A 12399-nucleotide genomic window follows, 5' to 3' on the forward strand; every position below is an offset into this window, starting at 1 on the left:
AAGGAAAGAGACAAGAGGTTTAATTTACCAATTCATGTAGGTTCAGAATTGTTCATTGCAGTTCACTGTCTGTCTTGTATACCCAGAACAGACTTGGCTCATAGGCACTCAATTTGTTGAATTAATAAATAGGTTCAGGAATGTTCATTCTATGTAACAGTAATAACAACAATAATATCTATCATATATTGGATTGACTCTAGAGACCCAGCTCTCTAGAGTCAGGCTGCCTGAATCCACGTACCAGTTGTTTGTCCTTGGGAAAGTTACTTACCTTTTCAGACTCTTGGTTTCTTCACCTGTAAAGTAGGCCTAATAAGGATACTTACCTTTCACAGGACTTTTGAAAGGATTCAAGTAGAAAATGAATGTTTACAATTAGCATTCACTTATGTATATTAAATTCTATAAACACTGTAGCTATTTTTGAGTGCCTACTCTATGTCAGGCATTACACCAGTGTTTCTCAATCTGGCCCAACTGACATTTGGGTCAGATAATTGCTTGTTTGGGGGTGCTGACCGTGCATTGTAGGATATTTAACTCATCCCTGCCCTCCCCAGTGGTGACAACCATGATCAGCCCTGGTTGAGAGCCACTAAACTCAGCTCTTTACAAATTTTTTTTTTGATTCCTCAAAATACTCTGACAAGGTAGGATGTCAATGGTATTATCTCCATTTTACAGGTAAGGAAATGGAAGCTCAGGAATGTTACCAACTTGCCCGGGGTGACTCAGCCTGCCCAGGTTCAGCTGACTCTAGAGTCTTAATTATGCATTACATCTCCCTAATGTAGGTGATGCTTGTCTTCATGTCCCCTTCTTGGCTTTTCACTCACAAAAGTGCTGCCTATAGGTAGAGGTCACAGGAGAACCTTCAGAGGATAATAGTAAAACCAAACCTCACCAATACAGAGTCATGAGATGATCTCAGGAATCCTCATCTCATGCTCATAACCCCTGAGCCACAGTATTTCTATACAGAGTAACAGAGCTTTGGTAGAGTGGATAAACAAGCAGAAATGGCATTATTCTAAAAATACACTCAAGAATGTGAACTAAAAACATATAAGACCCCATCTTTAATTTCTCCCTCTCCCTCAGTTTATGTGTCAGGGAGTAATAGAGTACGCTATTACTCTCTGAGAAATAGAGACGCTTTTCCACTTAGCCTCTTTTTGGGTCCACAAATTCCACCTTATCCCTGGCCCTCACTGGAGACCATGCCCAAAATGCTTTAAGGACCTCCCTGTACTACTCTTTGATTCAATTAGCATCCTGCTGCCAGATGACTCTTCAGCAGTAATTAACTGCCCCACTGGAAAAGCACAAATAAATCTTCATATTCTGAAGCATCGAGTTAAAATTTCACTGACATTCAAGATGCTTGAAATTCTCCCTCTACCCCTTGTTGTTCTGTCTCTCTACTTCTCCCCATCCTCCTACCACATTCCTCACTATCCTACCAATTGGCTGAGGGGAAACCTTGTTTCTCTCTGCTCATTTTGTGGCTTCTATGTTTGGCAATGTTTTCTCTTCTCCGTGCCTCTCTCTCAAAATCCTAACCACTCTTCTAGGTCCACCTCTGGCTGAAGCCCTGGCACAAAGCATCCTCTGACTAATGCAGCCTCATCAAGACCTTTCTATTTACAGATTTTCACAGCCCTGACAGTCTATCTTATATCACTTAACACCTTAATTTAACTCTCTGGTATCCGCTGAAATTTAGTGTTTGCCTAAATGGATTACAATTCTGTTGCATGCTGGTACCACATCTCACATTAATTGGCTGTGATCAAAGAAGGTCTTCAATGAGTCCTTAAAAATTGACTCCATGGAAGTCTCCTGCTGCTGTGGAGGCAATACTTCACAGAAATGTGCTCCCTGATCTTATCTTTACATCTGGGGCTCCACCCTTTATGAGGTCACCTCATACGGTTCACTGATACTTGGAGACACCATTGCAAGCATACTTGCTTTTTGCCAACTCATTTTGATCCTAAGCCCTCTGTCGGCCCTTAGCTCTCGACTCCTAGTCTCCTTTTGTTATCAGCACACCTTGATTTACTTCTGCATCATGGTCTTTGATACTAACTTCCTTGGGAGTAAACCCAAGTCACTGGGCTGAAGTTAGCTCTTTATGGCCTCTTTACTGGTGTCTCTGGATATGGAAATTATGACATCATCTAAGCCAATGATGTTCAAACATAACTGAGGATAAGATCACTAAAGTGCTTATAAAACATTCTGATTCCTGGGCCCTGCTCCAGACCTGCTGCATATCCAGCATATGGGCCTAGCAAGCATCCCAGGTGATTTTTATGATCAGATGAGTCAAGGAAACACTGATCTAAGCTACTGGGTAATAGTTTGACAGCTGATCTAATTCAAGCTCTATTGCTAGCCAAAAATTAGGCACTCTGGAAAAAGAAATAACTGATTTCAGGGGCTTAGGAGGGGCTTATTAATTATTCCACTTTTCTAACTATTAACATAAGGAAGTATGTTCTACTAAATAGAACACTACCATTGAAATTGTGTGGCCTTGAATAAGTCATTGAAGAATGATGAGCTTCAATTTCTCTTTTACAGAAAAAGGGAGGGTTGGGCCAGATCAGCAGCAGTTCTCATTCATGGATACACATTAGAATCATTTCAGGAGTTTTTAGAATATACCATCCCAAGGATATTAATTTAATTCGTCTAATTAAATTATGTTGCATATTTGAGGTTAAAATAAAGTGAACTGGGTGATTTTTAAGATGCTTCCAGCTCTGAAATAACTCTGACTTAATAACTCTACCATTTTTTAACTCTTGTGACATCTCTCAACATATATGGCATATGTAAATCATATATACTCTTTTATATTCCACTTTTTAAATAACATCTTTGTTAGGTATTTGATGTTCATGTATAAAAGAGACTTAATAATTTTAAAATATTCTTATGAGTTATTACTATTATGTAAAAATATTCAGAAGTATAATAGTCTTCTAAAATCTGTAGGCTCGAATATGAATAGCAACAACCCAGTTGCTAATTATATCAAAGATAGGAATATACCTATCCATTTCTTCAGTATTTCAAGTAATATTTATTGTTGAGTGTTTGCTAATTAACATCCCTTGTATTAGTTATTGACGATACCGCAATACATGAGAAACACAGTCTAAGCCCGCGTGGAAAGATGTGCATTGTGTACTACAAATGTAGTTAGGATCACAATGGCATACAGAGAGCTACAAGAATGAATAAAGGGGATTTAATATACTCTGTGCAAGAAAGGCTTATAGGGTGAAGTGACAGTTAAGTTGAAACCTGATCAATGAATTGGAATTAAGTGTATGTATGGGGCAGGGTGACTTGCATATTGGAAGGAACTGAAGTGGAAAGAGCTTGGAGTCTACTAGGAACAGAAAGAAGACCAGAGGCTGGAACTGGTAAGCGAAAGGAAAGTGGCATAAGTGGAGGGCCATGTAAGAGAGTTTAGAATTTATTATAAATAGAATTTATTCTAAAATACCAAAGTATCCAAGTTTAGAATTTATTCTAAGAACACTGAATATTTTAAGCGGGGTGCTGAAATAATCTGATTTATATATTTTAAAGTCCCCACGGTGTTTGGAGTGCAGAGATGCCTGGGTGGGTTCAGGGAAAACAGGCTATCACAGAAGTTGGGGAAATACGGACTAAAGTGGTATGAGCAGAGGTGGAGAAACATAAACAGATTCAAGATATCTGAGGAGACTTGAACGGGCTTGATTAATGGGATGTGGGAGGATGGGCTGTGGGAGGTCAGGGAACTTAATGAGTCAAGGTTTCAGTAAGACCTGAGTAACCAGGTGGATGGCCATACCATTTACTGATAAGAAACCCTGAAGGAAAAGGAGCAGCTTCAGTGGGAAATATGAGTTCAGTCTGGGACACAGTAAGTGTGAAACACCTGTGAGTCAACCAAGTGGAGGTCTTGATTAAAATGGGTCTGGAACTCAAAAGACAGAGCTGGACTAAAGTTACAAGTTGAGAGCTGTCAGCATATAGATGGTAATGGAAGTCACCAGAGGTGGGTGAAATCATCTACTATGTGTCAGGGACTTGTGGCAGGTGCTAGGGCAATACATTCACTGTGCTTGAGTGCCTCACAGTCCAACAAATGCAGCCAGGTCTGACCGAAGCCTGAATTTTAGTTCAACTGTCATGAAAACTACCCTGAAAATCCCTATTACTGATCATAGTAGGTATATCCTTCTCTGTTCTACTCTCTGGACTCCTAATTCAACCTAAAACTAGAAATTCATCTATCAGTAGATTAGCCTATACTTTAAGAAAGTGAGTTTCAACAGAGAGTACTTCTAAAGCCATGAAGAGGTTTCACTTAAATCTTAAAAATAAAATTTACAAGTTGAAATATATTTACGTTAATATCACATCTTTTAAAAATCACTGAACATGAAAACCAGTGAGCAAATTGAAAATTCTGTGCTTGGTCATTCTCACAGTGATGTGAACTTTACAGTTTACAGAGCTATGATCACAAAGCCCAAGGTCTGTTAGGCCCATGCCACATGTAAATAAGTCCACAGTCTAAGGGGTTCTTGGACATAGTCTTCTTTTAAAATGTACTTTGTAGTTTAAAAGAACACTGTACCCAATGGCTAAGCCTTCTGTTTGAAAGTTCACTGATACCAGAAATAATTACCAATAAACCTTTCTGAGACATTTCTGAGAGTTGACCCTTCTCCAATTATCCTTTTTCCTTCCTCCCTTCCTTTCTCTTTCTTCCCCTTCTTCTCTCCCTCTCTTCATTCCTTTAAACCTCCCTCCCTCCATTTCTTTTGTTTTTTTCTTTTTTCATTTTTTTCTTCTTTCTACAAATAGTTTCTGCCTCAAAAGCTTTTATGGAATGAGAGGAGGCATACATATAACATCTACACACCACATGCAGCAATGTTAATGGCTTCTCTATGCAAGGCACTTTTACAGAACCACAGCATTAATATCAGAAATGAAAGAGACCTCATGGACTACCGTATCCAATTCACCCATTCTAGAAATCAAGAATAGGAAACTTTCCTGATGTTCCACTGATGTTCTTGAGAATCATCTTAAAATTTATTTGGCCATCATGTTAGACTCTACATAGTAATAACAGTCACTCTTTGCATTATCTTATTAAGACAGTAGGTCTAGAACTGCATAACCAATACAGTCAGCCACTAGGCACATGTGCCGATTGAACTCTTGAAATGTGCCAAGTCTTAATTGAGATGTGCTATAAAATACATAACAAATTTTGAAGAAAGTTTTAAAAAGTAATGTAAAATATCTCATTAATAATGTTTATGTTGATTACGTGATGAAATGATGTTTCAATATATTGAGTTAAATAAAATATATTACTAAAATTAATTTTATCTTGTTTCTGTTTACTTTTTTAATGTGGCTACTAGAAAATTTTATATTGCATTTTTTATCACATTTGCTACTAATGCTTAGCTCTATTGAACAGAGTTGTTCCAGTATAATAGTGCCTACCTCATATAAAGTTGTTTGTTGGTTAGCTAACATTTCAGGCCTTTATAATTTAAGTTCCTAAGTTCACTCAACATTAATAAATAAAAACATTCTTTCACATATCAAAAAAAAAAAGTGGATTACATATCCTAGACAGTCCATGTAGAAAATTTACTGGTCACAGTTCAATAAGGCCAAGGAATTTAATGATTTATCCAAGGTCACACAGCTTATTAGTACAAAGATGATACCAGGATCCAGGACTATTTGCTCACTGACCTTTTAATCATAGAACAGTTCAATGAGCAAAACTGTGAAATGGTTTTCAATGGCTGCAAAACGAATTTCAGTTGAATTCAACAAATATTTGAATGCCTCATAGGTGCTAGTCAAAGTGCTAAGAAGTAGTGATTAGAGGGCTTAAGTTATCACCTTAATGTCCAAGGAACTTCCATTCAATTCTAATGAAAAACAAAATTACTTTCATCATGTTTTTCTTACATTCATAACTTTACTTAAATATGACTATATCTATGTGGGGAAGTTTTCTTAATTTTCAAATTCTAAATTTGAAATATTTGTTCAGTGTAAAAAAAAAAGCTATTAAAAATTCCCTAAAATGCAAATATATGTTAATAAAAGAAACATTAATTTTGACTTTAAGGAATATACATTAAAGCCATTACCAATTTTTTCCCCAAAAAAATCATATCTTTTGGTTATAATTAAGTTAAAGCTTAAAATTAATGTTATTATATTCTTTGCTGAGAGAGACAGATTTTAACACCCATTGATATCATTACATGGTTATATGACTTATTAAGACTCATCTGTTACTAAATAGTAAATTTTAGTTTTTTCACCATAGACAACTCTTATAAATATCTTTGGTGAATTTAGAGTAATAGCACTTTATCCAGAATACTTCTTGGATATATACACTTATAAGTGTATTAAAAGAATTACTTCAATTACTTGCTTTAAACCTCTGGACACTGTTGCTTAATTCCCTTTTTCTATTAACATCTTGGCTTTATCAACTTGTCATTTAGATCATCAACAAGGAAACCTAACCTTGTAACCTTGGAATAAATTCTACTTTGCTACGATCTTCCAGTTTGGTGATGGGTTCAATCTGTCAACATTTTAACTAAATATTTGCATCTACATTCGTAAGTTTTAGGGGGCTACTTTTATCAGGTTTTGGTATTTAAACCATGATATCTTCATAAATTAAGAGTTTTCCATAATTTTTTTTAATGACTCCATCTCGTTCAAATACAGGAATTGTCCATTCTTTGTAGGTTAGAAAGAAGTCAGTAATAAAAATCACTCAGGCCCGGTGCCTTTTTAAATAGTATTTCTTCAACAATCTTTTCTATTTCTTCTATATTTACTAGTCTTTTTCTGTTTTCTTTCTTTTCTTGGGTCACTTTTGTTCATTTATACTTTGCTAGAAGTAGTTTTCTCCAGATTTTTCAATTTATTGCCACTGAATTACAAATATTTTCTTAAAAGCTTTTCTTTTGATATCTTTCATATCTATGTTCATATATCCTTTCTAAATTTGTGTTTTTTGATTTTTTCCTCTTCTTTAATCAAGCTTACTATCTTTTCCAAGAACCCAGTTTTTTAATTTTATTTACTTTTTTATTAATCTTTAAAAATCTGTTTCAGAATTTCAAATTTTATCTTCATTAAATCTCTGTTCCTACTCACTTTTAGTTTGTTTTGCTTCTCTCATTTTTAGTCTCTTAACTAATATGAATTTCTAAATCATACCATTTCAGTGTTCTTATTTTAAAAATAAGTAAATAATGTTTTAAAAATAAGTAAATAATGTTTTAAAAATAAGTAAATAATGTTTTAATACCTAGGTGGGAGATAGAAAACAGGACAAATAGATTTTTCTTTTGTAGTCTTCCATATCATTTCACTTCTTGCCAAAATATAATCTTGCCTCTGTAGTTTGACAGGGAAAAAAAAAAACAACAATAAGGTATACGTTATTTGTGATTTATTATGTGAGGTCTCACAGAAATTGTGTTGTGGAGGGAAGAGAAAAATCTTCACATCCCACAACCATTCAACAATGACCTGAACATTACAAAATTTGTGTTCACTCAAACATCTCTTTCTCTTCTTGCCCCCATGAACACTAGCATTTATCCTCAGTCAATTTATCCTCAGTCATGAAAGGCTAGTCTCTGGCTAATGGTGATGTTGGAAACATCACTGTAAATATACAAAATGAAAATGAATTGCAAAGTAATATGAATAATGTTGCAAAGCTGCAAAGTGATGTTTTATGGATCACTGGAAAAGCCTTTGACTAAAGAGAAAGGACTCGTTTACAATAGGTGATTCAAGAGAGAATGCTTTAAATATCAAAATATTTAGTCAATTTTGGGGAAATTGATAAAGTATGACGTTCTCAAATATTTTTGCAAAATTGGCCCTTTTTGATCATTTCAAGTAAATCAAAAGTGAAATGAAAGATGTCAAATCAGGTTCTCATTGTTTTTTTTCCTCATGCCTCAAAACCAACACTATTCATTCTTTCTGCATCCTAAAAATTATGGTGTGGTTGTCATATAACCTAAATTTTGTTAAATATAAGATAATGTGAATTTTTTTCACAACTGTTAGTTTCATTTTTAAAAATAATATGATTCAAAACTATATTCTTTAAATATTTACTATAAATTGCTTTTGAGTAGTTTCTCCAGAGTAGATAAGTTAGAGCTCATTATAATAGTTCCCTAAGTGTTTTATCATATTTTAAGTAGAAAAATTAACACTACACATTACATTTTCAATTATTTCATTTGATAATAAGAATAGATTATAACAATTGATCTTAAAAATAAAGATTACAAATAAATCTTTTTCTTTTCTAACATCACACCTAATACCTTTCAATGTGTTGTAACTTAATTTTATAAGAAAACAATAATTCCAAAGAGTGATAGAAATATCTGGCAAAATTATCTTTCTCTCTGCACTAAGAAAAAGCCCTGAAATCTTAGTACATTCACATGACCCCTTTGCTACTGGGTACAGAAACACCAGAATTCAACTGAATTTCAGTTGTACAACAAAAATGACAAATACATTTGCACATATGTGGACTATTCAATTCCATCTGTCTTTTTTCAACTTATTGTTTCATTCAACTACATTAATTATAGCAACACCAAAATTTTTAAAGAAAGCTGTGAATTGATTTTAAAATGTAGTTTACATTTTTCTAAAAGTCATATTGCTATTCCAAATCTATTTGACTGTACCTAAAAACATTTCGGTTGATTATTTAAAAACACATCCTAATAATGTGTTTTAGAGGCTCCAGGTTCTCGCTGGATTTTTTTTTTTTTTTTTAAATATGTGCCTTCTTTCCCCCACCAAACTTTTTTCCAAATCCCCAGAGATGAGAGTTTAACATTCTGGTTGGTTAGGAAGTAAAGCCATTCACCCACACATTTGGCAAATATTTAATAGTGACCCATGTGCCTGACGAAGCATTTAGTCTCTGCCTTCTGGAGGTAAGCTAGACAAGTAATCATACAAATAAATGCATAGTTATCAACTATTATAAATGAGAAAAAAAAGGGGGGGGGGTAGCTAATTTAAATCAGAAGATCAGGAAAACCTCTCTGTATCTAACACTAAACCAAAACCTAAAGAAAGAATGGGAGTTAACACTGAAAAGAATGAAAGCATCCTGGGCCAGAATGTGTGAAGGCCTTGAGGTACTATGCAGCTTGGTTTGTTGTAGGAAATAGACCAGCTAAACAAGAATATAAAGAAGGAAATGAGTGGTGAAAATGAGTCTACAACCATAGGTACGACTTTGTAGGTCATTTAAAGGATTTGTTTTGAGCAAACAACAACAATAATGTTAGTTAACAAAAGCAACCATTTTCCAGTTATCATGTTAAATGCTTTAAATCAATTATCTCCTTTTACCCTCACACAACTCTGAGATAGGACTTTTTTAACCTTCATTTCACAGTTGAGAAAACTGAAGTTCCAAATGGTTTGGTGGTTTGGCCAAATTCACTCAGCTAGTAAGAGGCATAGGATATAATTTCAGAGCCCATGCTTTTAACCACTTTGACATACTATATCTCATTTTCATATTTATATATAAATTAACAATAATTTATATAATAAATTATATAATTATATAATAAATTAATATATAAACATATAGAATATGTTAACTAGGAGATGCATGTAAGACATTTACGTCAAGATATAAAATGAGCATTTAGATATATGTCTGAATCTCAGAGGAGAGGTGAGGTCAGGATCAAGTTGAGCTTTTGGCATTTAGACAGATTAAAAGTCACGAGAGTAAATTAGGTTGCCCAAAACCTGGGTGTAGGTTGAGAAAAGAAGAAGGCCTGTACTAAGCCCTGATTAATTCTAACATTTAGAGATTGGACATGGATAGTCAAATTGACTAATTTGGATAAGAAATTAAATAAGCATTAACCTAACCTGTCAGGTGATGGCTCTATTAAGTAATTCTAAAAACATTCTCAATTACCCAGATTTTACCTTTGACAAACCTTGGTCTGGCTACCCAGCCCATTTACTCTGGTTTAGACCTGACTGGGAGACATAATCCTCACAGAGGCATGTAAGGTACACAGCAGGAGCAAACAAGACTCTACTACTCCAAGGCAGGAACCTAATGGAGAGCACAAAGACAGCTGGATGACGTAACCCTTGGTGAGTGTCCCACAAGTATAATGGACCACCTCCAGGCAGCCTAGTGCTTACCGAACTCCCAGAACCCAGAAACCATAGCCAGTAGCAACACTCAGAGACTTAGCTTTATTAGCATGGGGCAGAGATATATGGTAGTGTCTGGGCCTTAAACAATTAATTATTCTGTTTCTCTTCCCTCTAAATTTCAGTCTCAGAGCCTGAACTATGTTGCACTGTTCCCGGCTTAGCAGTTCAACTTTTTTACTCAATGCTCAAGCTTCAGTCTCTTAGTATGTTTTTTCTTCTTTAACACTTAGCATCCTATCAGTAGGGGTATAGAACTTTATTGTTTTGAGACTGAATTAGATGTTATTATTCACATTTTATATAAGAAGAAATTGATTCTAGAGAAACTAATAAATCGTCTAAGATTCCCAAGCCAGTAAATAATTGAGCTGGAATTCAGGCCCAAGTCTAAAATGTATTTAGTCTTTGGGAAAGTAGGTGAACTGTAGCACTCCCATGGCAAAAGTTAAGAAGAAGCTAAGGTAACAATTTTTTTTTTTGCTAATATTACTTTTATCAATCTTTTTCATAGTTGTCAGACATATAAAGATACACTAGGAATGAGCAGCATATGAAACATCTTTTACTGGTGTCATTCACAAGCCACACTGACCACTAGATTGTATGTAATTAGAACCACCAACAATGAAGTTTTCAAATCCAGTTGGTACATGAGCAGGGCTGAGACCAGAGAGAGGTGTATGAGGTACCTAGGACGAAAATTTTAAACAAGTACTCACTTGTAGGACCTTGAGAGTGAGTGCATCCTTAAATTTTGCACCCTGGGCCCCTCATTTGCCTCACCCTAGTCCCTGCCTTATACAAGACCCCCAAACTAATATGGCTGTAGGAGCCAGGGGTGCCTGATTTCTTCCAAAGCTAACCTTTGAAACCAGTCTTACCTCGGGTAAAAAGGGAGGGTTTACTCACCTGCAGCCCAGGGCTTGTAGATTTAGCCATTTCCTTTGAGGGACCAAGACGAGCCTGGCGTGCTTCTTTACCAGGACTAAGTCCCTGCCTCCTCGCACCAATGCCTGTGAGAAGGACCCGGTATTCCCCCTTTCAGATACTACAGCTCTGCTTATAAACACCAGTCCAGTATCTCAGGCCCTTTCAACTTCTAACAATATTCCTGATATAAATCACCTATTTAGATTGTGATATGACCTCTCTTTTGATATCACCTCGTCATTTGGTCCTAAAACCCTTCCCAACTCCTGCCCCATGCGAGTCTTAGCGCTGTCTGCTGCTGAGACTGCCCTTTGACCTGTGAGTCTAGGCTTCTTAAAAGAGTTTTTGGCTCATTCTATCTCCTTCCAATTAGCTCCCTGTTAGTTCTACCCCATAAAAATGGACAGAACCATCCAATCATTGTAACAGCCAAATGTGCCTCAACATATTTTCAAAAGCATCATCTATGAACAGCCTGCTGAGAATCATTAGAAGTAAAAGAGAAGACATATCTTCAATGATAACTGGGCCGAACATTTCTGAGCCTGGTTTTTTCTATTCCATTGATTCATAAGCCTTATGTATGTTAAAATCATCTGGGGGAACTCCTGATTTATCTATTTAACACACACTTATATACTGCTTACTATGTGCCTAAAGCTGTTGTAAACACTCTACAAATATTAACTCATTTAATCCTCATTACAACCCTTTGAAGTAGGCACAATTATTACTCCCATTTTACATATTAGGAAATTGGGGCCCAAGAAGTTAATGACTTACCCAAAGTCACACATCTAATAAATGTAGAAGTCAAAATTCAAACCCAGCCATTTTGGTCATAGGGTAAATGGTCAGTACTATATTATACAGCAGACAATCATATCCCTTCCACAAAGATTTGATTTAGTAAATCTGGGAAGAAGACTGAGAAAGCTATTCATATTTGAAGAAGACTTTCAGGTGACTTTAGATAGTGAGAAGGGTGCCTGCCCTTCTAACTGGCATTTGGGAATCACAGCACTATTACATATCTCATTTAGGAGAGACAGGAAAGAGACTTATGTGGCTAGAAACAAATTTGTGTCAGCATATCCTGAGAAAGCAAGAAATTCATCTAAACCTGGAAGCCAGGCTAACAACACA

Source organism: Pteropus medius, unplaced genomic scaffold (assembly GCF_902729225.1).
Source record: "Pteropus medius unplaced genomic scaffold, Ma_sr-lr_union100, whole genome shotgun sequence".
Taxonomy (NCBI): domain Eukaryota; kingdom Metazoa; phylum Chordata; class Mammalia; order Chiroptera; family Pteropodidae; genus Pteropus; species Pteropus medius.